Here is a 26,075-nt window from a genome sequence, read left to right on the forward strand (position 1 = left end):
TCATTTTGAAAGGATGTATGGGTAGTAAGTGTCCAATGCTGCTAGGAAGAAATTAGGTCCCTGTCTATAGGCAACGTCCCCCTCTTTTCCTTTTCCTCTCTGGTTCCATGTGGCTTCCTCAAAGAGGCCCTCATTAACTATCTAACCTCAAGTAGAACCTGCTTGTTAATCTCTTCCACGGAACCATTGTTGGAGCAGTCCTACATTCAAAGTCTCCTTCCAGCTTGCTTTGCTGGAGCAGAATCAGGAGTCCTCATGGAGGCAAACAGTGGGGCTCACTGGTTTTCTCATATTTAGCAGAAACACTTGGAGCTTCTGAAGGACTACTGGGAATGCATCCTGTTATTTACTAGCACTTAAAAATATAATACATAAGATGGCAAAAATTAAGCTGTATAAAAGCTTATATAATGAAAAGTTAAGTCTCCCTTCCAATCAAGGCCCCCAAACTCCCTGCCCAAAGGCAACCACTGTTAATTGCTAAGTGTGTTTTCTTTGAGAAAACATCCTACGTACATAGAAACATATGCTTTTTTTTCTTTTTTTTTTTTTTTACAAAAAGAAAACAAGTGGGAACATATGGAAATAATATGTTTTAGTAATGTATTATGATCTTTTTTTCCTGGAGTAATTTTCTGGAGAGCAATTCTATTGCTTAATCAAAAAGTTTTGATTTTTAAAAGCATGCTAATGAAATAGACTAGGAGAGGAATAAATACGTAACTGTTTAAGAAAATACATCCTAGACCATGGTAAAGAACTCACTGATTTCATTAATGTTAAGCTACTGTCAATTCAATTAAAAAAAAAACGCAAAAGAGTCTGACAACCTGACGAGTAGTATTGGTTCAAAGGGTTAATCAGGCACCTCAGATCAGTCATAGCTTATTTTTGCTACAAAAGAGTCTATGTACCCTAATATTTATTATTTGCCACCCTCATATTTATAATTTCCAAGGACATTACACAGTACCTAGCACAAGTAGGTGTTGGATGAATCGATGACTCCAACTCTTTAAAGCAGATCGTATTTTCATAGTTTGAAATGAGACAGTACTAATTTTAACCTGAAAACACATTCACCTTGAAATTTATTTTCTATTTGAAAGTTGTTTATCAGTGTCTCAAAGTAGTGAGTAGTTTAAACATAAACACTCTGTATGTTTAAAGAAACCTGCCATGGAGTTGTTTGAGGAAGTGGGAGAATGCTGTGCTATTTAAGAGTCTAGGCTGAAGAGAGGCTGCCATTCACTCTCTGCTTGGAGACATCTCATTCAGGGCTGTGATGAGTCTGCCCACCTTCCTAAGAGCTGCAGGGCAGGCCGTTGGAGGTGAGGCACATCCTGTGGTCTAAATGTACACCATGTTCTCCTCTTCTCAAGCAGATCACAGAAGAACACCACAGAAAGAATCATGGAGACACAGAAGGCAATCTGCTGAGCCAGGATTTTGCATGCCTTTGTTCTAACTCAGGGGAGTTTTCTGTAGTTGAAATATAGTTAAAGCCCCTGATCCCCACCTGAAAATGAAAGCGCTTCTAAATGGCATAGATTAATATAGAAATTTTGCATTTGTGTGGTTGATTTGGACTGTATCAAAATCAACATCATAAAATTGACAGGCTGCACTTTTTAACCTGTCAAAAACAGATTTAGGTAAGAACTTGTACCGTATGATACACTGAGATGCACCCTGTTTGTAGAATGGATAGAGCCAAATGCAGGATGTATATTCACCACTATATTTAGTGCAATGCAAGATCTCACTTGGCTGGGACCTCCTAAGTATGGGGAACATACTTGTTTACATTCGTTTTCTGGAACAAACCTGACAACCAGAAAGTAAGGAGCCAAATAGTTGTGAAATTTATGCCCTAAAGCTCATGTGCTTTAGTCCTCAGCAAACTGCCTGAGTCTTCACTACAGGGGGATTGATTCTCACTTTACACCAGTGGTGTGAAGCTTAGCTCTTATTGTGCTCTAGCCCATTGCACATCCAGAGCTGTTCATTAATAGAGACTCTCCAGAGGCATAGTTCTCAGTGTTGCCTGTATATTAGAATGATTTTGGGAGCTCTTACATATCCCAGTGCCTTGGCCATCACCCTAGGCCAGTGCTCATCAACCAGGGGGCAATTTTGCCATCCTCCTTCCCCCCACCACCACAGGGGACACTTGGCAATGTCTTAGATATTTTTAGTTATTACAGCTGGGGGTGGGTGTGCTACTGGCATCTAGGGGTAGAGGCTTGGGATGCTGCTAAACATTTTGCAATGTACAGGACAGACCCGCCCTCCCCAACAAATAATCACCCCACCCAAAATACCACTGGTGCTGAGGTTAAAAAACTGTGTCCTAGACCAATGAAATTAGAATCTTTGGAGTTGGGACATAAGCATTAGTAGTCTTTGAGGCTCCTCGGGGGATTCCCAAGGACAGCCAAGGTTGGGAATCGTTGCTGTGCAGCAGCGGCTCCCAAGACTTAGCAGCTGCAGAATCACCTGGAGGGCTGATTGAAACACAGATGGCTGGGCCTCATCCCCAGAGTTTCTGATTCAGTAGGTCTGGGGCAGGGCCTGAGAATTTGCATTTCTAGCAAGTTCTCAGGTGATGCTGCTGCTGCTGCTTCACCAACCATACTTTGAGGATCACTGCTCTAGAGGCACCATGGTCAGCAAAAATGACAGCTGACAGTCAGATGGAACAGGAGGAGCAGAAAAAGGTATAAAATATAGTCATAAGAAATAAAAAATCTTGGACTAGGTGCGGGGGCTCACACCTGTAATCCCAGCACCTTGGGAGGCCGAGGTGGATCAATCACTTGAGGCCAGGAGTTCGAGACCAGCCTGGCCAACGTCGTGAAACCCTGTCTCTACTAAAAATACAAAAATTAGCCAGGTGTGGTGGCATGCACCTGTAATCCCAGCTACTCAGGAGGCTGAGGCAGGAGAATCACTTGAACCTGGGAGGCAAAAGTTGCAGTGAGCCGAGATCATGCCATTGTACTCCAGCCTGGGCAACAAGAGTGAAATTCCATCTCAAAAAAAAAAAAAAAATAAAAATAAATAAATAAATAAATAAATAAATAAATAAATAACAGTAATGTTTGGGGCCATGTAGCCTGCATCCCCTTACACTCTTACCCAAAGACATCAGTCCCTAAAGACATCAGCACATAAAGTCACAGTACAATAACAGATGTTCTACTGCCCCAGGCCTCACCAGCTTAGCACTACAAAATAAGGCTGTTCTCCCCTATATTCAAGATGGGTTGTGAACCTATAAGACATAGGTTCAAGTACAAGATTGACCTGTTGCTAACTGTGATCTTGGGTAAGCCAGTTCCCTGTTTTAAGTCTGTGTTTGTGTATTTGTTAAATTTACAAACCTCATACCTGTTACAAGGCTATGATGCTCATTTGGGGGGCTCAAATGGGATAATGTATATAAAAGAATCCTGCAAACTGAACATACACCACACAAATGTTATTTTGAATTGCTACAATTTGTAATCACAAACTGAAACGGACCAGTTATACACAACCATGAAAATATAATGAACTTATGCTTCTTTATCCATTCCAGATGTTAATATTCCCTGCTACTTAATCCTATTACTTGTACGTTATTTTTGTTATTGTCATGGCATATTAAAATGGTACAAATGGTACAAAGAAAAACTTTGTGCTAATTTTCCTCTCATCCCATCCTGTGAGGCCAGGGGATTTTTTTCCTCTCCTTCATCTCCTGCCCATCCTAGACAGAAATGAGGGATTTACAAGTATGGTCTGTAATAGCTGAAAACCTCAAAGCAAAGAAAATCTTCTTTTCCCTTCAATATGAATTATTATAGGGTCACTTAGAATTGGACGTGACTGACCAGTTATCAGGCTTTAAAAACTGAGGTTCTGAGGTTTTTCTTTCTTCCTTGGGGAGGGATTGGGATGTAAAAGTTGGTACATAGTTGACTCAGTAGCAAATAAAAACATCTTCCAACAGCACAGACTGAGATGATTATAAAGCTTGTGATGCCCAGGACAGGCCATTTATAAGAACATGCTCTCTGACCACTGCAGATCTCAAATCAGATACTACAAAATAAGTCACTGCGTGTGACCAAGAATAGATTTTGTTCTTCTGTTATGCATTAATTGCTTCAGGATTGAGAAAGAACGTTCATACAAATGTCATAAAAGCTATGGCGTCTCCCTATCCCCTATCCATACACTTTTTCTTTGAACAGGCTCTTCTTGCCTCCTGACCAGTCCAAGAATTCAGGATGTATGACAAATGCAGAGTAGAACAGAAATTCCATAAATGGTTTTGACTCTGGCCTTGGGAGCCCTCCATGAGCTGGGGGGATGGAAAAGCCCTCCTTTTAATCAAGACAGCTGGCTTGGCATAGTAGCTTAGAGCATGGGCCCTGAAGCTGGACTCCTTGGGGCAGACTGACCCCAAGCTCTGCTGTCTTCCTGATCTTGTGACATTGACGTGTTTGTTAACCTCTGTGCCTGTTAGTTTTCTCTTCTATAAAATGAAGATCATTCTGGTAGCTACCGCAGAGGATTACTGTGGGCCAGAGAAGAAAGAGTCCAGAGGAAGGGCTTAGCAGAAGTCAGAATATGGAAGGGTGAGCAAAAACTATTGATGGTTCATGGTTATGGTCACCCATGGTCCAGGTCAGCAGGTGCAGGGTGGTGGCAGGCCACACGAGAACAAAAGACCCCACTCTCTAGGAACTCATTCCTAGAAGATAAGCAGAAATAATGATTTCTCGAGAAGCTCTAAGCAATCTTCCCTGGGCACTCCACAGAAGAGGATGGTATGACTTAACAGTAAAGAGAACAGGCTCGGCGGCTTTGTCCTCTGGTGTGACTTAGACATGTTAACTGTTCCTCACAGAAAAATGCAGATAAAGAGAGTGCCCATGCATATGGCTGATGTATTAAATGGGTTCATACATGAAAAGCACCTAGAGCAGGGCCTGATCTAGAGCAAATCATAAACGTTAGTTCCCGTAGGAGATGGATTCTGAGGAACTGCTTCTTGCTAAACCGCATTTAGATGGAAAGAGATGGAATTGTTGATACTCGCTAACTACATCTTTCACTATTGAATATTCAGTGTTTCAGTCTCTGCTGAGGTCTTCACTTTTTAGAATCTGAAATACATAGATGTTAATAACAACAAGGTGGATGAGAGGAAACAAGGAGGAAAAAGAACTTTTTAAAGCCAGAGTTCCAGAGCCATGAAGATTTTTTCCTTTGAGGACAGATTGTTCACCCAAGATATAGGCTTATCACCCCTGAGAGTCTCAGTCACCTGAAGGCTGGGAATCAAGAGGAACATCTCTTTTTAACAACTCTCTTTGCTGTAAGAGCACCAATTCAAAAGTGAGGGACTTGAAGCTTCTACTTATTTTGTAAGCATACAACCAAAGGATCATTGCATAGAGAAAAATAGAACTTTAAAGAAGAAAAATTAGATAGCCTCAATATTGAAACTGCAAGGTTTGTGCTGATTGTATGTGTCAATACTTTAAGGTTTAATTCATAATGCAGAGAAGACTCATGCTAGAAAGAAAGAACCCTGGCTTTCCTGGAATGGAGAAAAGATTTTCCATGTGTTGTGAGTGGAGCCCTACTTTTGTCATAACAACGTACAAGCACAGTTTTGGGCCTTATTTGTGTCTGGGTCAGAGCTCCCATCATAGAAATGGGGTGCTTGGACCTGGACAGACAGTAAGTCCCAAAACCAAATGGAAACATTTTATAGTTGATTTTAATCATCAGTCTCTATGGTCAGACATGCTAGTGCCTATTTAAAATAAACAGGCAGGCAAAACCAAAGCAGAACAACACAAGATAAAATGGAATAGCAGAGATCCCCACATATAGATTTAGGTAGTGGATCCCAAAATCTTATCAGTGATGTAGGTGATGATGAATAGGAAAAAGGAAAAAACAAATGGCATATTTGAAAGCATGCAGCTGATTTAATGATCTAATATATAAGTTCTGAAGAAACTTGAGTTCCTTATTGTAAAGTTTGTCATGTGGTCACAATTATACTGAGTGTAGATGGAAACAATGAGCCAACAAAGATATGGTATGCAGCATGAGCAAAGTAATACCATATGTGTGTTTCGGGAAAAAAAGAATAAAGTAGCATAAAGTTGATGCTCTCACTGACTTATTAGTAAATATAGTTGAGGTGATTTTAATATTTAATAACAGAAATTCATTAGAAAATGAAACTTCACTATTACTCATAGTTGAGGCATAAAGCAAAATAGAAAGACAAAGTCAGGATGGCTGGGTTACTAATCATATTATGAAACCCCAGATAAGAATGGCATACATTTTAATAATTCACTCACTAAAGTTTTAGAAGCCAGGCTGTCTTCTAGGGAAATGCAATTTGCGGTGTCAAGAGTATTAAAACCACAAAAGTTCTATTGAATGCAGAGATGGAAGGATGGAACATACTGAAGGAGAAGTTAGAAATGCTGGTTTCTAGTCTAGCTCTGTCAAAAATCTTGAAGATTTAGCTCCCTCCTCTGCCAAAGAAGAAATGTTAGGCTAGAACGAGATACTCTGAATTCTCTGCCAGCTCTGAAATTGTATGATTATTTTCATGTCAGAACTCTAGTCTGTAACTAGTTTATCTGAAACTGTTATTAACTCCATTTATCCCTAAATTAATCTGTACCCTTCCATGTACTGTATATGATTAATTTTACTTTCTCAATTTCTTTTCATTCTTCCCATGAAAGAGTGTTTTAGTCCCTTTTTTTTTTCTAACTAAAAAGATTAAGGATTTCAGAACTTGGGGAATCCCAGATTGAAGCCTTGAGACTATTTACCTTGACTATATGAACAATATTTCATTACTCTCAAATGAAAAGTCAAAATCTATAGTAAATTTGCCCAGTGAGGTGTAAGCATAATATTGTATACACAATTTGAATTACATATAAAATGTAGAAAAAATATCAGTTAAGTGGTGATTTTAAGCTTCCAACCAGGGGTCTGTTATAAACAATAATGTAAAGCTTTTTGAAAAAGTTGTAAAAATTAGTTTGATGTTACTTTACATCTTATGGTCATTTGGAAATGAGTTAACATTAGGTTGTACTAGTCTAGAATGATAGATTTTTACCTTTGGAAATGAGTTAACATTAGGTTGTACTAGTCTAGAATGATAGATTTTTACCTAGTTTTACTTCTAGCCTTGAGCTTTGATACATATTGTATCTCCACTATAAGCATTTTGTTTTAGTAGAACAAAAAATACACAAATTTGAGGTCTAATACAATCAGCCTACAGTGACCCTGGGTTCCTTTCCTAGACACCTGCACACCTAGAGAGCCTTCTTTTGCCATTTTCTTGAGACTAGGACCAGTGTTCTATTTCCTTTCCATCTCTCTCAAAGGACTAGATACATTGTTCCACATGCAGCAATTGCCTAAGAAATATTGACTGCCGAGAAAAGCAGCCATTTAAGTAAATTTTGTAAAGACAAATCTGGTCAACACTGTTCATCTTAGGTTTTAAAAACTATAGCATTTTACACTTGGATGGGAGCTTAGAGACCATCTAGATCAGCAGTCCCCAACCTTTTTGGTGCCAGGGACCCGTTTTGTGAAAGACAATTTTTACGCGGACCTCGCGGGGGGTGGGGGGGCAGGATGGTTTTGGGATGATTCAAGCATATTAAATTTATTGTGCCCTTTATTTCTATTATGATTACATTGGAATATATAATAAAATAATTATACACCTCACCATAATGTAAAATCAGTGGGAGCCCTCAGCTTGTTTTCCTGCAACTAGATGGTCCCATCTAGGGTTAATGGGAGACAGTGACAGATCATTAGGCATTAGATTCTCATAAGGAATGCACAATCTAGATCCCTTGGGTGTGCAGTGCACAATAGGGTTCGTACTTCTATGAGAATCTGATGCTGCTGCTGATCTGACAGGAGGCAAAGCTCAGGAGGTAATGCGAGTGATGGGGAGCAGCTGTAAATACAGAAGAAGCTTCAGTTGCTTGCCTGCCACTCACCTCCTGCTGTGTGGCCGGTTCCTAACAGGCCATGAACTGGTACTAGTCCATAGCCTTGGGGGTTGGGGACCTCTGATCTAGATCCCTGGTTCTCTCAGTGTTGTCTGTAGACCACTGGGGAACCCTGGGAACCTTCCGTGAGGTCTGCAAAATCAAGATAACACTCAGAGATTATTGCCTTTTTTCACTGGTTGACATTTGCACTGTTAGTACAAAAGCAATGGTGGGTAAACTGCTGGTGCCTTCACATGAATCATGACGGTGGTACTAAACTACCTAAAGGTCATTGTACTCTTCACCATCACACATTCGCAGGAAGAAAGCTGATGGTGCAAAATAAATAGAACTTGAACAAAGTCATAGGATACAAGATCAATATGCAGAAAACAACTGCATTTCTGCATACTAGCCATGAAAAATCTAAAAAAATTTAAAAAACAATTGCATTCAAAACTGTACCAAAAAAGAATAAAATAGTTGAGAATATATTTAACAAAAGAAGAATTAAGATTATTAAGATGCCAATTCTCCCCACATTCACCTAAAGGGTCAATGCAATTCCTTTCTAAATCCAAGGAAACTGAAAAATTCATCTTAAAATTTACATAAAAATATAAGGGATCTAGAACAGCCAAAACAATTTTGACAAAAAGCAGAGTAGGATAACTTACAGTACTTATTTAAAAACTTACTATTTATAATCCTTTATAAAGTATAAAAAACAGTTCTTTAAATTTAAAAAAAAAAACTTAATATAAAGCTCCAGTAATTAAGACAGGATGGTATTGGCAAAACAATAGAACACAGGTCCTGGAGCAGAAAGAAAATCCAGATACAAGCCCTTATATTTATTGCCAATTGAGTTTTAATAAAGGTCCAAGGCAATTCAATGAGAATAGTCTTCAAAAAATAGTGTTGAAAAACTGAGTATCCATATGCAAAAAAATCAACTTAGATGCCTGCCTCATATCATACACAAAAATTTAACCAGAAAAGATTGCAGACGTGAATGTAAGAGCTAAGCCTCTAAAACTGTTAGAAGAAAACAGAGGAGAAATTCTCTGTGATCTTGGGTTAGGCAAAGATTTCATAGATAGGACACTAGGGCATGATCCATAGATGAAAAATTTGATAAACCGGATTTGATCAAAATAAGAATTTTTGCTCTTCAGGCTGGGTGTGGTGGCTCACGCCTGTAATCCCAGTGCTTTGGGAGGCCGAGGTGGGTGGATTGCCTGAGGTCAGGAGTTCGAGACCAGCCTGGCCAACATGGTGAAACCCTGTCTCTACTAAAAATACAAAAATTAGCCGGGCATGGTTGTGCATGCCTATAATCCCAGCTACTCTGGAGGATGAGGCACAAGAATCGCTTGAACCCAGGAGGCGGAGGTTGCAGTGAGTGGAGATTGCCCCACTGCACTTCAGCCTGGGTGACAGAGTGAGACTCCGTCTCAAATAAATAAATAAATAAATAAAATAAATAATTTTTGCTCTTCCAAAGACATGAAGAAAACAAAAACAAATCCACTAACTGGGAAAAATATTTGCAAATCATACATCTGATGAAGGACTTCTGTCTAGAATCTATAAAGAACTACAACTAAAATAAAATAAATACAAATAACTTAATTAAAAATGTGCAAAGGATTTAAATAAACATTTTGCCAAAGTAGATATATAAGTAGGTAAAGACATAGAAAATGCTCAACATCCTTCACTAGGGAAATGCTAGTTAAAACCACCATGGCATACCACTATACACTATTAAAATGACTGTAATGAAAAAGACTGACAATAATAAGTGTTGGGGTGAGGATGTGAAGAAATTAAAATCCTCATATAAAGCTGGTGGGAATATGAAATGGCACAATTTTTTTTGATGTTGATATAATCTACCAATATTATTTTATTTCCCCAGTTTCACATATACTAATTTGCGTGCCTTTAGCTCTGTGCAATTGAGTGACACGTGTAGGTTTGTGTATTTATCACCAGTCAAGATACAGAACAGTTTTGTCACCACAAGGATCCCTTTTGATGTCCTCTTCTACCCATATTTCCCTTCTCTCCCCTTCCCATTCCTAACCCCTAGCAACCATTAATCTGTTACCCATCTCTATAACTCTATCATTTCAAGAATGTTATATAAATGGAGTAATAATAGTATGCAATCTTTTGAGATTGGTTTTTTTCACTCAGCACGGTTCTCTGGAGATTCACCCAGATGGTTGTGTGTATCAATGACTTGTTTCCTTTCATTGCTGAGTAGTAGTCTCTGGTATGGATGTACCATGGTTGGTTTGACCACTCACATTGAAGAATATCTGAGTGGTCTCCGGGGTTTGGCTATTACAGGTAAAACTACTGTGAGTGTTAATGTACAGAGTTTTTAGAATTTTTTTCCTCAAAATAAGGAACTTTGGCTTTTTATTCCTTTTAAGAGTTTCTGTAGTTGACTGTTTTTTTCTTGCTACACTATTCTCTCTGATTCTGTACTACCTCAGCCCCTCAGAGATACAGCAAGGGCAGAGAGTCCTCATTTAAACACCGTTTCCTAATTTTACATGCTGAAAGCTAATATTTAAGAGAAATCCTCTTCATCCTCCAACCCTTATTCCCATTGTGAATAACCTGGTTTAATACAAGTTAAGTCTATAAATAAATTTGTTCTTTCTCCTCAAAAAACACTGAAGACACTTTACAATAGTTACAGGTTTAGAAAATTTACCGAGAGAAGGGAAAGTATTGCCACTTAGCCCCTATTAACGTACAGTGTTCAAGCCTTCCAGTATCAACGCGTTTTGCTTAGCATCGCTGTTGTTTCACCAACATGCTGGCCAGGAGCCATCTTAATCACTCATTTCTTCTCCTTGATGATGTCTGTACTCTGGCTTCAGCTCCCACGTGTTTTTGTGGATCTCTTTTACATTCTGAACACCAGTTTCTTTTAAGAGTTCCCTCAGGTATACCACAGGTTGTTTTGTGACGTCCACCAAGTCCTTAACGATGATATTGTTGTTTCTAAAGGCTGAAAATAACATGTCTGAAACGTGTTGTTTATTAGCTGGAGCTTGTTTTCCATCTGCTTTCTCTTTCCTTTCATATTTAGTATCGTACTGATGATTAGCAACAGGTTCGAAACTGGCTGTTACAACTTTGTCCAGTTGTTGTGATAGCCTTACAGATTTGGAAGATTCTTCTATTTGCAACCTTTTTAATCTCATGCACTTTTCACTGGCAGTCTGTTGGCATTCAGCTCTTTTCACCACTATTCCTTCCAAAGACAGCTTATCTGATGAGCTCTCAGTAAATATTGTTCATATATGTCCTCCAGCACTTTGCAAGACAAATGGATGTTCTTTATGAGCACTGACTGAAGCTGCTTTTCCGCCAATGTCATGAATATTTGCAAGATCTTCATTCAAAGTAAATGACACCTCAGGCCTTCCTTGAGTCTTGGCAATCCACAGTTTCCCAAGTTCACCTCTTTCAGGGGCTTTAGCTCATTGCTGTGCCAAATATTCAGGAAGCTGCCAGGATACTGGGACCCCGGGGAAAGAGCAATGTACAGGTTTTTGCATGAACATAATTTTCACTTCTCCGGGATACATGCTCAAGACTGCAACTGCTAGGTCTTATGGAAATTGCATATTTAGATTTATAAGAAACTGCTGGCCAGGCAGGGTGGCTCACGCCTGTAATCACAGCACTATCCGAGGCCGAGGTGGGTGGATGGCCTGAGGTCAGGGGTTCGAGACCAGCCTAACCAACATGGTGAAACCCCGTCTGGTGGTGCACACCTGCAATCCTAGTTACTCAGGAGGCTGAGGCAGGAGAGAGTCGCTTGAACCTGGGAGGCGGAGGTTGCAGTAGCTTAGATTGTGCCATTGCACTCCAGCCTGGGCAACAAGAGTGAAACTCTGTCTCAAAAGAAAAAAAAAAAAAAGAAAAAAGAAACTGCCAAACTCTTAGAGTGGCTCTACATTCCGTTTCTACCAGCAGTTTCTCTTCATCCTTGACAGAATTAGGTGTTGTCTCTCTCTCTCTCTTTTTTTTTTTTTTTTTTTTTTAAACATTTTAGCCATTCAGATAGGGTTTAGTGACATCTCACTGTGGTCCGACTTGCATTTCCCTAGTGGCTAATGATATTGAACATCTTTCCATGTGCCTATCTGTCATCTGCATATACCCTTCAGTAAAATTTTTGTCTCTGTCTTTTGTCCATTTTCTATTTGGATTATTGATTTTTTTTTTTACCATTGAGTTTTGAGAATTCTCTATATATTCTAGATACGAATCCTTTTTTTTTTTTTTTTTGAGATAGGGTCTCACTTTGTTGCCCAGGCTGGTATGCAGTGGTGCAATCTTGGCTTACTGCAACCTCTGCCTCCCAGGTTTAAGTGATTCTACAGCCTCAGCCTGCAGAGTAGCTGGGACCACAGGTGCATGTCACCATGCCTGGCTAATTTTTGTATTTTTTTTTTTTTTTGTAGAGATGGAGTTTTGCCATGTTGCCCAGGCTGGTCCTTAACTCCTGAGCTGAAAGTGATCTGCCTGCCTTGGCCTCCCAAAGTGCTGGGATTACAGGCGTGAACCACTGCACCCGGCTGTTGCCTTTTCATCCTCTTAACAGGGTCCTTTGCAGAGTAAAAGTTGTTGATTTTAATAACGCCCAACATTTTTTTCTTTTATGGATCATGCTTCATGAGTTTCCCTTAAGATATTCCTGTTGAAGCAGCAGAGAAATTATAAATTTTGAACATATGTTGAGCTTAGGTACATGTCTTTTTAATATTCCATGTGACAAAAGATTGGTAGTGATATTAATGAATGTAGTTTTTTGATATTATATAATTAAATAAGGCAACATTGAGAAGATCCTTGTAATTGGTAAACTAGTAATTCCTAATGGCCAATGTCTGATGTCACAAAACCATGCATATGTAAAACATCTATGCAAAGTACAAGAGAGACAACATATTTTAATGTAAGATGTCTGAAAAGTTCATTAATATGGTTTCAGATTCCACATTGCAACTAATCTTTACAAAACTGCCAATGGGAGAGTTTTGATGTAGTATCAAAGAATATTTGCAATTATCTGAAAAGACGATTAACATTCTCATCCTTTTTTAAACTACATTTTTTTGTGAGGCTAGAGTTTTTAAATACGCTTCAACCAAAACAACATAGTACAACAGATTGAATGCAGAAGCTGATATGAGTTTTAGCTGTCTTCTATTAAGCCAGACATTAAATAAAGAGATTTGTAAGAATGTAAAACAATGCTATTTTTCTCACTAAATAATTTTTTTGTTTTGGAAAATATAACTTTTTTCATAAAAATATATCATTTATGTTAACATTTAATGGGGTTCATGAAAATTAATAAATATTTTTGTTAAATGATTAGTTTTAACTTGTAACATCATAAATATCAATCAATATAACATACACGAAGAAAAATTTGGTGTCCTCAATGATTTTTAAGAGTATAAAAGGGTGTTGAGAACAAAAATTTAGAGAAACACTGATCTAGATTAATACTTTGTTTTGAAAATGAAACTCTGAAGGTCACACATAGCTAGTCAGAAGCATCTTCATAATATTTTAAATATTTAATTTTCTTTGCTGGTATAGCAAAAAATTTACAATCTGTATTTCTCTTCCTTTCAAAATTGTGGTAATCACTTTTTTGAAAGAGGTGGTTGCAATTTCTAACCTACTGTAACTTTTAACATAATGATTTGTATCTACAATGAACAATATGGTGGCAGGCTTAAGTATGGTTCAATACAGAGGCAGCTGAGCATTTGTTTCCAGGAATGCAGAGACATTCTACACATGGGAACTAAAGGACCTTTTCCTGCTATTTCCTGCTTCCTGTTGCCTGCTTGTCCTGGGAGCTCCGCCTAGATGCTGGAAGGTCAGTAGATTGAGATTCTTGTCACTTAGCTCGGTCAGAACAAGACTTGCAACCAAGGTATTCATCCAGTTGATTAGATTATGTATTACCTACATTAATTTAGAATTGGCTTTCTATTAATTTCAGCTAAAAAGAAGTGTGTGTGTAGGATGAATTCAACAAAATGAAGCCTCATATCTATAAACATACTGTACAAAATAAATTTTAAAACATATCTGAAAAAATATAATGGTGTTTTACAATTCTCCCAAATTTTAAAATTACATTTCTCTTTTTTATCAAAACTAAAGCTCTCAAAACAAACTCAAGGCTGAACAAAAGGAAATGTAAAAAGATTATTTTATTTACTGGAAAGTCATTGTTTTCTTCAAAACACTAAACCTATGAATTTAGGTACAAAATTTAAATGTCAATTTCAGGCTGAATTCACACTACATGAAGTTATAAACTAGATACATGAAAAAAAACAGTCATACCAGTCCTTAAAATATAAAGTATTTCAGCAATTAGGCTAAATACTTATTTTTGAAGAGATACCTCCCATTCTATCATCCTAGATTACTTCCAAAAAAGCTACAGACATGTTATCAGATGACATTAACGCTCAGTTGTCACGGTAAAGTTGTCATTCAGAACGTCTGTCTCAGTCCTCAACTACTGCCTGAACAGTGGAAAGTTCTGAGGTAAAGCTTGGATATTGGCTTCTGGGTGTTTCATTCTGATCTATGTCAAAAAATGGGAGTCGAAACTGGATGGAACTTAGCTACTACAATTCATAAATTAGTTTTCAAAACTGTTATATTTGGAAAAAGTACAATTCTTCAGCCTCAACGCACAGGCTTATCTTGGTTTCAACCTGAAATGTCAAAAAGCTGTTCAAGTTGGAGATGAAAATAATTTGGTTCCATGATGAGTACTTTTTTGTTATGTAAATGACTGGGAAAAATGGACACAAACACTTTACAGATCCTTTTTCTAAATATCAATACTCTAATAATTAGAGTTTATATATTTGACAATTTTCAGGTATATGAATTCTGAAATAATTTAGTGTATAGAATCCACTGACAATCAGTGACTGCTTCAGAGTAGAAAAAATATCTAATTTTCTATGATACTTTCTTGAATTAGTATCCTCTTCATTATGGGTAAAAATGTATACTTTTGCAAAAGTAAATGACACATAAAATTATCATTGGGCATTTGATTCAGTGACCCAATACATTTTCCAAAATTAGTTTCCTATTTTTTCACCATTTTTTATAAGCAATCTTAGTGTATAGGAGCAAAAAAAGACTTCCTCCCTGACATTTTCTATTTAAGATAATCCAAAGGAAAGATAAATAACTAAACTAAAAATATGGTTAGGCAATGGGGAAATAGGGACTCCTACATTGCTAATGGGAGTGCAAGACAGCACAATTTTTATAGGGCATAATTTGGCAATTTATATCAAAGTAATACAGATACTTGACCTATGGCACAGGAATCCTATGTGTGGGAATTTGTCATATAGCTGTACCCACAGATATAAACATGACATGCACATGGTTACAATTGTACCATAGTCTGCAATTGTAGACTAAAAGATTGGAACAATTGATTATATAACCTATGGCACTCTCCCACAATGGGATACTATGAAACTATTTAAAAAATGAGGCAGCTTTTCATATATTGATATTCAGAGATCTCCAGGATATACTGTCAATGGAAAAAAGCAACGTACAGAACATTGTATAATAAACAGGGGAGAGAATATAAATATATATTTGGATTTTCTTATATCTGCATGAAGAAACACTAGAAAGATACAGAAGAATCTTTTAAAGGTGATTCGCTATAGAGGGTGGGAGTGGGAAAATTTGGTGATCAGGACTGGTCTAAGAGGAAGACTTCTCAATGTGTACCTTTTTCTATTTTCTTGATTTTTGATCTATTCGAATATATTCCCTATTTAAAACATGAAAAATTAGGATTTTCTCTAATTTATACAAAGGCATAAATGTGTGAGAATGTACCTGCTACTAGTGTGGGAACTGCCCCTGCACAGGCATATTTTTAGCAGAGAAGAGGTCGTCTGAACAGAATATGGCGTGTTCGAAGGATCACAACCTAAAAAGTAATTGAAGGACAAATATTGAGCCCTACCTAAGGCACTTACTTTTCTCCACTCATTCATTTATCCAAAATTTCTGGCTAAGAAAAATATACTTCATTAGACATCTTCAGTTCTAATACCAGCTTTTTTCTTCTGGGCCATTTCCACAAATAAACTAAATGTTTATCGCTTCATGAGGGTTCATTGGAGCTACTGCAAACAAGTAAAGAATTTCAAAACCACAAGACAGATGGGCTTTGGTGTAGATACTGAGAGGCTCTTACACCAGCCTGCTTGGAGGGCCGATCTGAATGAGTGCCTCTGCAAAAATCATGAATAGGTCAATGCTCTGGTTCTTCAAGCTGCTTTCATATAGTTGGAATTACAGATGTTGACTCCTCACATTTTGAGAGCACATGCTTCCTCCCTTTCTTCCTCAAATATATGAAATGTCACCTGTGTGCTGGCAGAATGACATGGTTGAGTCCTAAGGATGGGTCTCCACTACCCAACTCTGCTTTTTTTCCTCCATCCCCTGTAGCTCCTGTGTCCTTTCCTCCCAACATTTTTTTTTTCCTTCCAAGCTGGAGCGCAGTGGGACCAATCATGGTTCAGAAGCCTCAACCTGGGTTCAAGTGATTCCCCCACCTCAGCCTCCCAGTAGCTGGGACTGCAGGCACATGCCACTATACTCAGCCAATTTTTGTATTTTTTTTTGTAGCAATGGGGTTTCATCATGTTACTCTGGCTAGTCTCGAACTTCTGGGCTCAAATGAGCCTCTGGCCTTGGCCTCCCAATGTGCTGGGATTACAGGCGTGAATCACCTCGCCTGACCGCCAACAGTTTGGAAAAATCTAATGTAAACAGAGAATATCTGTGTCACCAAAAATAACATGTATGCATACATACATACACCTAGTGATAAAAAAATGGAACATGAGATATTTCTTTTCTTATCCCCTACTTTCCCCTTTGTCTAAGACATGGTCTTTCTGTCCATTATTAAAGAAATAGTCCCTGATTTTCACAGCATAGAGGTAAGAAAATTCATGTTTTTAGTTATGATCATGTAATTCAATTGGTCCACCCAAAGAAATATAAAGTGTTGTGATTTTCTGACTAAGTAACTTCAAGTATGTAAAGCTTTATCTTTAAGACTTTTAGAGGCTGGGCGTGGTGGCTCACACTTGTAATCCCAGCACTTTGGGAGGCTGAGGCGGGCAGACCACCTGAGATCAGGAGTTTGAGACTAGTCTGACTAACATGGTGAAACCCCGTCTCTACTAAAAATACAAAAATTAGCTGGGCATGGTGATGGGCACCTGTAATCCCGCCTACTCGGGAGGCTGAGGCAGGAGAATCGCTTGAACCCGGGAGGCAGAGGTTGCAGTGAGCCGAGATTGCATCACCGCACTCCAGCCTGGGTGACAGAGTCCATCTCAAAAAAAAAAAAAAAAAAAAGACTTTTAGAGAGTAACTCTATTTTCATATGAAATTTCTCTAAAATAAATGAAAAATCTTCATCATCTCCTTTTCCTTTTTCTTTTACTTAACTGAAACATAAATGGCTACCCAAAAATCTAGCCATCTGGCTTAGTGCTGCTTTTAACTACCCAAAGGACAATGTATTGAATATTTCTAAGTGTGTGACAAAGAGTTTAGAAAGTGTTTAATTTTGATTAGAAAACACGTGAATTGTGGTTGCCAAGACCTCTCATGAGACCAAAGTTCTGATGTTTACTAACATAAATCGAGACGACGAAGAGACAATAGACCTTGGTTGTTGTAACTGGTGTTGGCTGTCAGCTTAGGAATAAGCCTACTTTGTGTCATTATGCCTAGTGGGATGCCATGAAATGGTCCCTTCATTATTTATTTTTTTCAAATAAAAATAATGACTTGAGGCCGGGCGTGGTGGCTCACGCCTATAATGTCAGCACTTTGTGAGGCTGAGGTGGGAGGATCACTTGAATCCAAAAATTTGAGATCAGCCTGGACAACACAGTGAGACCCCATCTTTACAAAAAATTCAAAAAATCAGTTGGGCATGGTGGCATGTGCCTGTAGTCCCAGCCACTTGGGAGGCTTAGGTGGGAGGATTGCTTGGGCTCAGGAGCTTGAGGCAGCAGGGAGCAGTGGTTATGCCGCTGAACTCCAGCCTGGGTGGTAGAGTGAGGCCCTTTGTCAAAAAAAGAAGAAAAAGAAAAAGAATGATGTGAGAGGTCAAGTGATTTATTCAAGATCAGTGACAAACCATTTTAAAAAATAAAACATATTTTGATTTCTTGAGATTATGCCCATTTACTTCTTGGGGTTAAGGCATGAGGCACTTAAAAATATCAAAGCTTATGAAGTGTCTGGGTGCAGTGGCTCATGCCTGCAATCCCAGTGTTTTGGGAAGTTGAGGTAAGAGAATTCCTTGAGTTTAGGAGTTCAAGATCAGCCTGGGAAACATAGTGAAATCCTGTCTCTATTGAAAAGAGAAAAAGGTTATAAAGCCTTATTCACATTTCTGAAGTTCAGATCTTGAGCTTTGACTGCCTGTGGGTCCAAGTGGAGGCAGATAAGAGGCAGGGATGAAAGGCAGGGGCAGGGCAGTTGGTGAGATGCCACCAGGGTTGACAAACTTTTTCCATAAATGGCCAGATAGTAAATATTTTAGGCTTTCTGGGCCATATTATGTCTGTTGAAACTACTCTCAAAAGCTGCCATAGAAAATACATAAGCAATAGGTATGGCTGTGTTCCAATAAAACTTCATTTACAAAAACAGGCGGTGGGCCAGATTTGGCTCACTGGCTGTAGTTTGCTGGGCCCTGGGTGAGCAAATCAAGCAGGAGAAAGCAGCAGTGCTTGAAATTGGGTTCTGGAATATTACCCTAGTGAATACCACTCCCTCTGGCTTGACTTCCTTTATGACAGTACAGGAACTGGAGATGATTCTGAAGTCACTGCATACACTTTGTTCTTTGGTTTCAAAAAGTCCAAGAGAGGCCGGGAGTGGTGTCTCACGCCTGTAATCCCAGCACTTTGGGAGGCCAAGGCTGGTGGATCACGAGGTCAGGAGATCGAGACCATCCTGGCTAACACGATGAAACCCCGTCTCTACTAAAAACACAAAAAATTAGCTGAGCATGGTGGCGGGCGCCTGTAGTCCTAGCCACTCGGGAGGCTGAGGCAGGAGAATGGTGTGAACCCGGGAGGCGGAGCTTGCAGTGAGGCGAGATAGCGCCACTGCACTCCAGCCTGGGCGACAGAGCGAGACTCTGTCTCAAAAAAAAAAAAAAAAGTCCGAGAGAATACTTGAGTATAAAACTTGAGTATAAAAACTCTGCTGGTATCCAGGCTAACTTTGTTGACTATTTGCTTGTATCCTCAAATAGAACGTGAGCAACTTGAAGCCTAGATTCCTGTGTGTTTTCTACAGGTGCTTAGTCAATGTGTGAGTTGATCTGGGAATTATCCATTATGAAGGCAGATAATAGATTTTCTTGAAAGGCAAATAATTATCATGGACCAAGTTCATATACAGGCCACACAGGTCTTAAAGCTTTTAGAATTAGAAAAGAATTCTGGGCCAGGCATGGTGGCTCATGCTTGTAATCCCAGCAATTTGGGAGGCTGAGATGAAAGGATTACTTGAAGCCAGGAGTTTGAAACCAGCCTGGGCAACAAAGCAAGAACCTATCTCTAAAAAACCAAAACAAAACAAAACAAAAAAAGAATTCTATTGTCTAGTTCTTAATTCTGTACCTTACCCTCGTGTAATTCTCCAACATTACTGAATAGTAAAATATAAAAGGGTTGTGATCAAGAAAAATTATATGAGAAGTATATATTTAGGTATATTTAGTATGTAGCTATATATGTTGCTACATAAATATTACCGATATCATTATATATACAGCTATAGGTTTTTATATCTATATACTTACATAGATATTCAACATATATATGCACCAAAAAGATGCATAGGAGAATGTCCACAGCTGCACTATTAAAAATAGCTCAAAACTAGAAACTACTTAATAATGCCCATCTTTAGTAGAATTCATAAAGTGTGATATTCACACAGTTAAGAGCTATACAATAATGAGAATGACTGAACTACAACTGAATGCAACAATATGGATGACTCTCACAAACATAATGTTGAGTAAGAGAAGTCAGACACAAAACAATACATACAGACATCATAGGATTCCATATGCTGGAAACACAAAAACAGGAAAGCAAATTCATGCTGTTAGAAGTCAGGAAAGTGAGTGGCTTAGGGGTTAGGATAGTGACTAGGAGACTTCAGGGTGCTGGTAATGCTCTGTTTGTTGATCCTGGTTATACATGTGTTCATTTTGTGAAAATTAACAGAGCCGATGCTTAGGCATATTATTCTATGTGTATGCTACGTTTCAATAACATGTTTAAAAGTTTAAAAAGTATTAAGATTCTTAAATGATATAAACCTAATTTTCATAGATTTAGCTTCTTTAAGCAAGTAAAATTTGTGGAAACAATGAAAATATGCAGAGAAATACCATACTTATGAGATCAATGACACCATTTTAAAAGAGAAACTTTGCTGTATTCTAGATATTTCTATCTGGTGAAAACTGAGATTTAAATCTTCTTTCAAACTAAAAGTTCACAGTGGTTAGAGATTTTTTTTTTTGTACAGACATTCTGCAAAATTACTTTATGTGACATAAACCTTATGTGGGATGAGGTGTAATGTGTTATTCAATATTTTGTTAAGAAATATGTATCCGGCCGGGCGCGGTGGCTCAAGCCTGTAATCCCAGCACTTTGGGAGGCCGAGACGGGCGGATCACGAGGTCAGGAGATCGAGACCATCCTGGCTAACACGGTGAAACCCCGTCTCTACTAAAAAATACAAAAAACTAGCTGGGCGAGGTGGCGGGCGCCTGTAGTCCCAGCTACTCAGGAGGCTGAGGTAGGAGAATGGCGTGAACCCGGGAAGCAGAGCTGAGATCCGGCCACTGCACTCCAGCCCGGGCGACAGAGCGAGAGTCCGTCTCAAAAAAAAAAAAAAAAAAAAAGAAATATGTATCCATTACTTTTCATATTTTGATAAGCAATATTTTGGACATTGAAAAAATGTTCAATAATGTTTCCTTTATTTGTTGCTTTTAAAATTAGGAATTAATAATGAAGTTCCTTATGCATTAGATTTCATGGAAAGGTTTCACAAAAGGTAAGTTTTATATGCAAATCTTTAAAAATTGAGGATTGCTGGCTTCTTTTTAATGATCAGTTTATACATATCCACAAATGTCATCTGTTACGCTTCCACATCCTCCTTTTAACTGCTGCACATCTGGTAAACCCCAAAGGAGGAAGGTCTAGAAAAGCAACCTCTAACTTTATCAGTCAAGCCTGATGTTTCTAACCCAACTGAAACTATGGGCTAGCCATAGACATTCATTCTTCTGTATCCTGTCCACAGACAAATTGCCTCGCCTTTCAAGTGATAACTAGATGAGCCATTCGTTTGGCGAAACGCATTTCTCTGAGCAGATGTGTTGAGGCAATTAGTCCATCAGAAACTCAATCTTTCCTCTCAGTTTATTTATTTTTTATTTTCTGGCTCTCCTTCTGTCAGTCGACCTCACTGACATGACAATGAATATAGGCTACACAAATCCTGTTCACCAGATGTCCCAAGGCCATCTGCAAGACTTACAACATAGATGCTATTTTGGAGTGCAATCTATTATACACATTTTCTTTACAATGTGTTACTTCTGTCTTAAAGAAGGAACTAATGAAGCTGTTGGATTTAGTGGAGAGATAAAAGGGAATGATTTTCTTCTTTGAATAGTCTTTGAAAATCTATTTGTGTTAGGGATGACATTTTGGTAATTATAAGGTTTGTCTTACGAGGTGTGTGGAAGAACAGTATGGCAGGCTGGCTAACAGCACAGCCTCTGGGGTCAGGCTGGATCCAAATCCTGGACCTGCCATTTCTAGCTGTGTGACTTTGAGAAAGTTACTTAACACTCTGGGCCTCGTTCTTTTCATATTCATATTCACATTCAAGCAACAGTAGCATGTCATAGATTTTTTGGGAGGCTCATACGACTTAGCTTGGCATAGAGTAAACACTACACTTTAGGTAATATTCTCATGTTATATATTAGTATAAGGCATGAGCCACCGTGCCTGGCCAGAATGTTCCTGTTAAAATGTAACATGTTCATGTCACTCATCTGGACATAACTTTTCAAAACTTCCTATCTCATTCAGAGAAAAATCCAAAGACTTTTAAAGGTGTATAGGTTTTCCTTGTTTACCCAGGACAATAGGTTTATGCCTATTGTCCTGACATAATAGTGTCTCCCTTCACTCTCAAAATTGTCCTGTTTGGACAATAGATGATACAGTCACCATACTATCAGGCCCTATGTGCTCTACCTCTCCCCTACTCTTGCTCTACCCTCATATCCTTGTGATCTCATTTGCCATGACTCTCTCTCTCACTCAACCACCATGGCCTCCTTGCTCTTCCTTTAACCCTCCAGGCACATTCCTGCCACAGGGCCTTTGCACCTGCTGTTTCCTCTAACTGGAATGCTCTTACCTTAAATAGCGGCATTGTTTGCTCCTTCATCCCTTCTTTTACGCAACTGTCACCTTGTATTGAGGTCACCCACTCAATATCTGTCTTCTTTCCACTCCCTTTCCCCATTGTACTTATCTACTTAGCACTTATCTTACATACTATGTATTTACTTATTTATTTCCCTTTTTGTCTTGCTCTTCTACCAGAATCCACAAGGGCAAGGATGTCTGTTTTGTTTGCTGCTATTTACCCAATGTCTTTATTGAATAAATGAAGAGCAGTTAGAGAATAAAGACCTTATATTACTGAGTAAACAAGTGGTGAATGACTTGCCATCTTTATTGCCTTCTAGTATAAATCTGATCTAAAATAACAGGAGTCTCATGTTTAGGGCAAGTATGAGATGCAAGATTTGACTTGCTTCCTTTCTTGGTACAAGTCTCCAAGGAAGTTGTTTTAAAAGTTAGAATGTCAATGAAACTCTTAGAGGTGTTTAAGTTCTGAGAAGCGACCTCTAAATGTGCACAACCAAAAATAATATTAAGACTTTCTGAGGGCACATTTAATTTTAGGTTCCAGAACCCAAGAACACTGAGGGTTTCAAACCTTCCAAATTTATTTATTTTATTTTATTTTCCAGGTTGCTTTTCTGCAAAAACATACCAAATTTAAATAGATGCTTCAGAGCAGAGTTTTGTATAATTTTTGATGTTCAAATTTAAACATAAGGCTACCAAAAATTAACACTGAATGACACATTCAGTTTTATTATTAAATTTAATTTCAACTATTAACTTTTAATCTTAGGACAGTTTTTCTAACAAAAACTAGACCTAGTTAAAAATAAAATTGTAGCTATAGAAAGCAGTAGTTCTAACTCCCAAGAGAATGTAGTAGATCCAGAAGGCAGTTGTAGAATTTCTGGCAGCGTATCAAATTTATTTTGATGGAATTTCTTAGAACAGCCTTTTTTTAACTACTCCAGTCTCAAACTCAACTTCAGAGACAGCAAATTTGATTCCCCAGCCCCCTGCATTTTAGTTCGCACACTCTTTATACTAACTGTATATACTTTGTATAATAATCAAGCAACTTATAAGACTACCCTATAGAAATATTTCAGGATAAAATGGCCTGAACTTCTGCTTTTATTGATCAGAACGCTGAAACCAGAGCAACATTTATACACACACACACAAACACACACATGCATATACAATGTATCATGTGAAAATTCTTTTCTAAAACCTAAAACTTTCCTGCATCATTATTTTATGTTAAATTTAGAATACAGCAAACTCTTCCAATGAGCTAAATGAACTCTTTGATGGGGCAATATCATCAGCCATGAATCTACATCTCAACACCTTACTAACAAGAACACGACTGAAACCATCTCTCCCTCCTCAGCCATGGGAACAGTCTTGCAGTGATGGACGGTTTCCATCCCCCATCACTGACACGGGAATAACTGTGCTGTGAGCCAAATGCTGAGGGTTAGCAGAGTAACCTCACATGAGAATAATTACTTAGCATGACCATGAGAGAAGGCAATGAGGTTCCCAGACACAGGAAACGAAAAGTCAGAAGGGGAGGTAGAGCTGGACAGGGTTCTGAAGCCTTTCCAGACAGCAACTTCCTTATAACAAACAGCAAATTGGCTAATAAATTTATCACTCTGTCATTTTATATGTACATATATTCTTAAGCTATTAGCATAATGTTTTGCAATGTACATATATCTTAGTAATGCCAGAAAAATCAACCTATTTCCTATTCTCTCAAGAACAAAAAAAAAATCTTCTGTGATATGAATGTTTATTTTGATATTCCAAATCACTTATAGGTTAATATTTCAATCAAAACTACAGTTACAGCTATACTTAAAGAGTGGATATTGCACAGAAATAGTTAACACAATGCCTGAACCATGAGACAACAACTCTTGACCCCTAGAGACAAAGGGAAGGGGAAAATCATTTTGCTGTTATGTGCTGCTCTGCTTCCCACGAGCTTCTCACAGATTTATGGACCCTGAGACATTTTGCTTTTCAGAAAAAAAGGTAGAAATTCAATAAACTCAATAAGCAGATCTGGTTGTAGATCTGTAATTGCAAGGGAGAAAAACATTCTAATAGAGGCATCTACAGTGCATTTTCTTTTTTCACTCATTTATCAAATATTTTTAAGTCTGGGCACTGGAGATACAGTGATAAATGAGAATGATGGCAGCACGCCTCAAGAAACTTGCGGACAGGACAAGGAGCTGGTAAATACAATAGATTATGTGTTACGTGCTAGTACAGGGTTAATAAAGGGGGTCTTGGGAGTGCCACTAACCCAGTTTGGATCACGGATACTTGCCAAAGAGATGATTAAGCTGAGATCCAAGGAATAAAGTGGAATAAGCCAGAGAAGGCCTGAGGAAAAAATATTCCAGGTAGAAGGACCATATTCCAGGCAGAAGGACTCAGATAGATAGACCAGGTTAGCTGGAGTAGAGAGAGGTAGCGGAAAAGTGTGGAAAGAGAGGTGCTTGCAGAGGAGGCCGCATCAGAGCTACCCTATGGGAAAACATCTAGCTGGAATACAGTGCACCAGTGAGGAACAGGGATCTTCCTCAAGAAACACATTTTCTCTCTTAAAATTTAGAGAAGACAGTTTCTATAGCTAATTTTATTATAGCATGATTCTTAAGAGGACATGAGAAAAGTGTGTTTTTATTTGCTTGATGATGCAGTAAAAGGGAAATATGCTTATCACGTACAGTATTTGGTGGGTAATTTGACTAAGTTGGGGAATAGTATGTACATACCACAGATAATGTCTTCTGCCTTGTCTATAAATGAAGAATCCCTTTGACAAATCATCATCATCGTCACCACCCCCACCCCCACCATCATCATCATTTTAATTTGAATATCTCAGATTAATCTGATTTGAAGTTAAGAGTGAAGGCCCTTATCAAGTCAAATCATAACAACAAGCATTACTGAACATCTGCTATGCTTGAGGTATCTAATCTGTAAGTTGTGACAATTTATTTTTAAGGCACAAATTGCTGTGGTGATTTGATATGTCAAGAAGTGACTTTTGTAAAGCTGCCCCAGAAGGATGGATTCCAGTTGCACAAGATGTCAAAGGCTGTGTGAACACGGAGAAAACTGGCTGTATGTGAATGTCTCTCATTTCCACATTGTTCAGATCCTCTGCCAGAGCAACATATTGAGTCTTGACTTTTCATTGCAAAATATTCGTGGTAATTTCATGCAGAAATAAGATGTGTTTATTATTCATTGTTGTCCTCAATAAGGGGTGGTTGCTTAGGGTAGACAAAATTAGTAATCAACAGTTACTGGATTCTATCACTGTTGTTCTCACAGATCTGCTTTGTGCCACATG

At 38.4% G+C, this 26,075-nt stretch overlaps 1 protein-coding gene and 1 pseudogene across 1 annotated transcript in view; both read right to left on the minus strand.

The window, feature by feature from the left end:
- Positions 1 to 26,075, minus strand: part of EDNRA (endothelin receptor type A) — a 62,861-nt gene that overhangs the window by 26,661 nt on the left and 10,125 nt on the right. The gene's annotated exons all lie outside the window — the stretch shown is intronic.
- LOC103884685 lies at positions 9,661 to 11,827 on the minus strand (annotated as a pseudogene).

This window comes from Papio anubis, chromosome 3 (assembly GCF_008728515.1).
Source record: "Papio anubis isolate 15944 chromosome 3, Panubis1.0, whole genome shotgun sequence".
Taxonomy (NCBI): domain Eukaryota; kingdom Metazoa; phylum Chordata; class Mammalia; order Primates; family Cercopithecidae; genus Papio; species Papio anubis.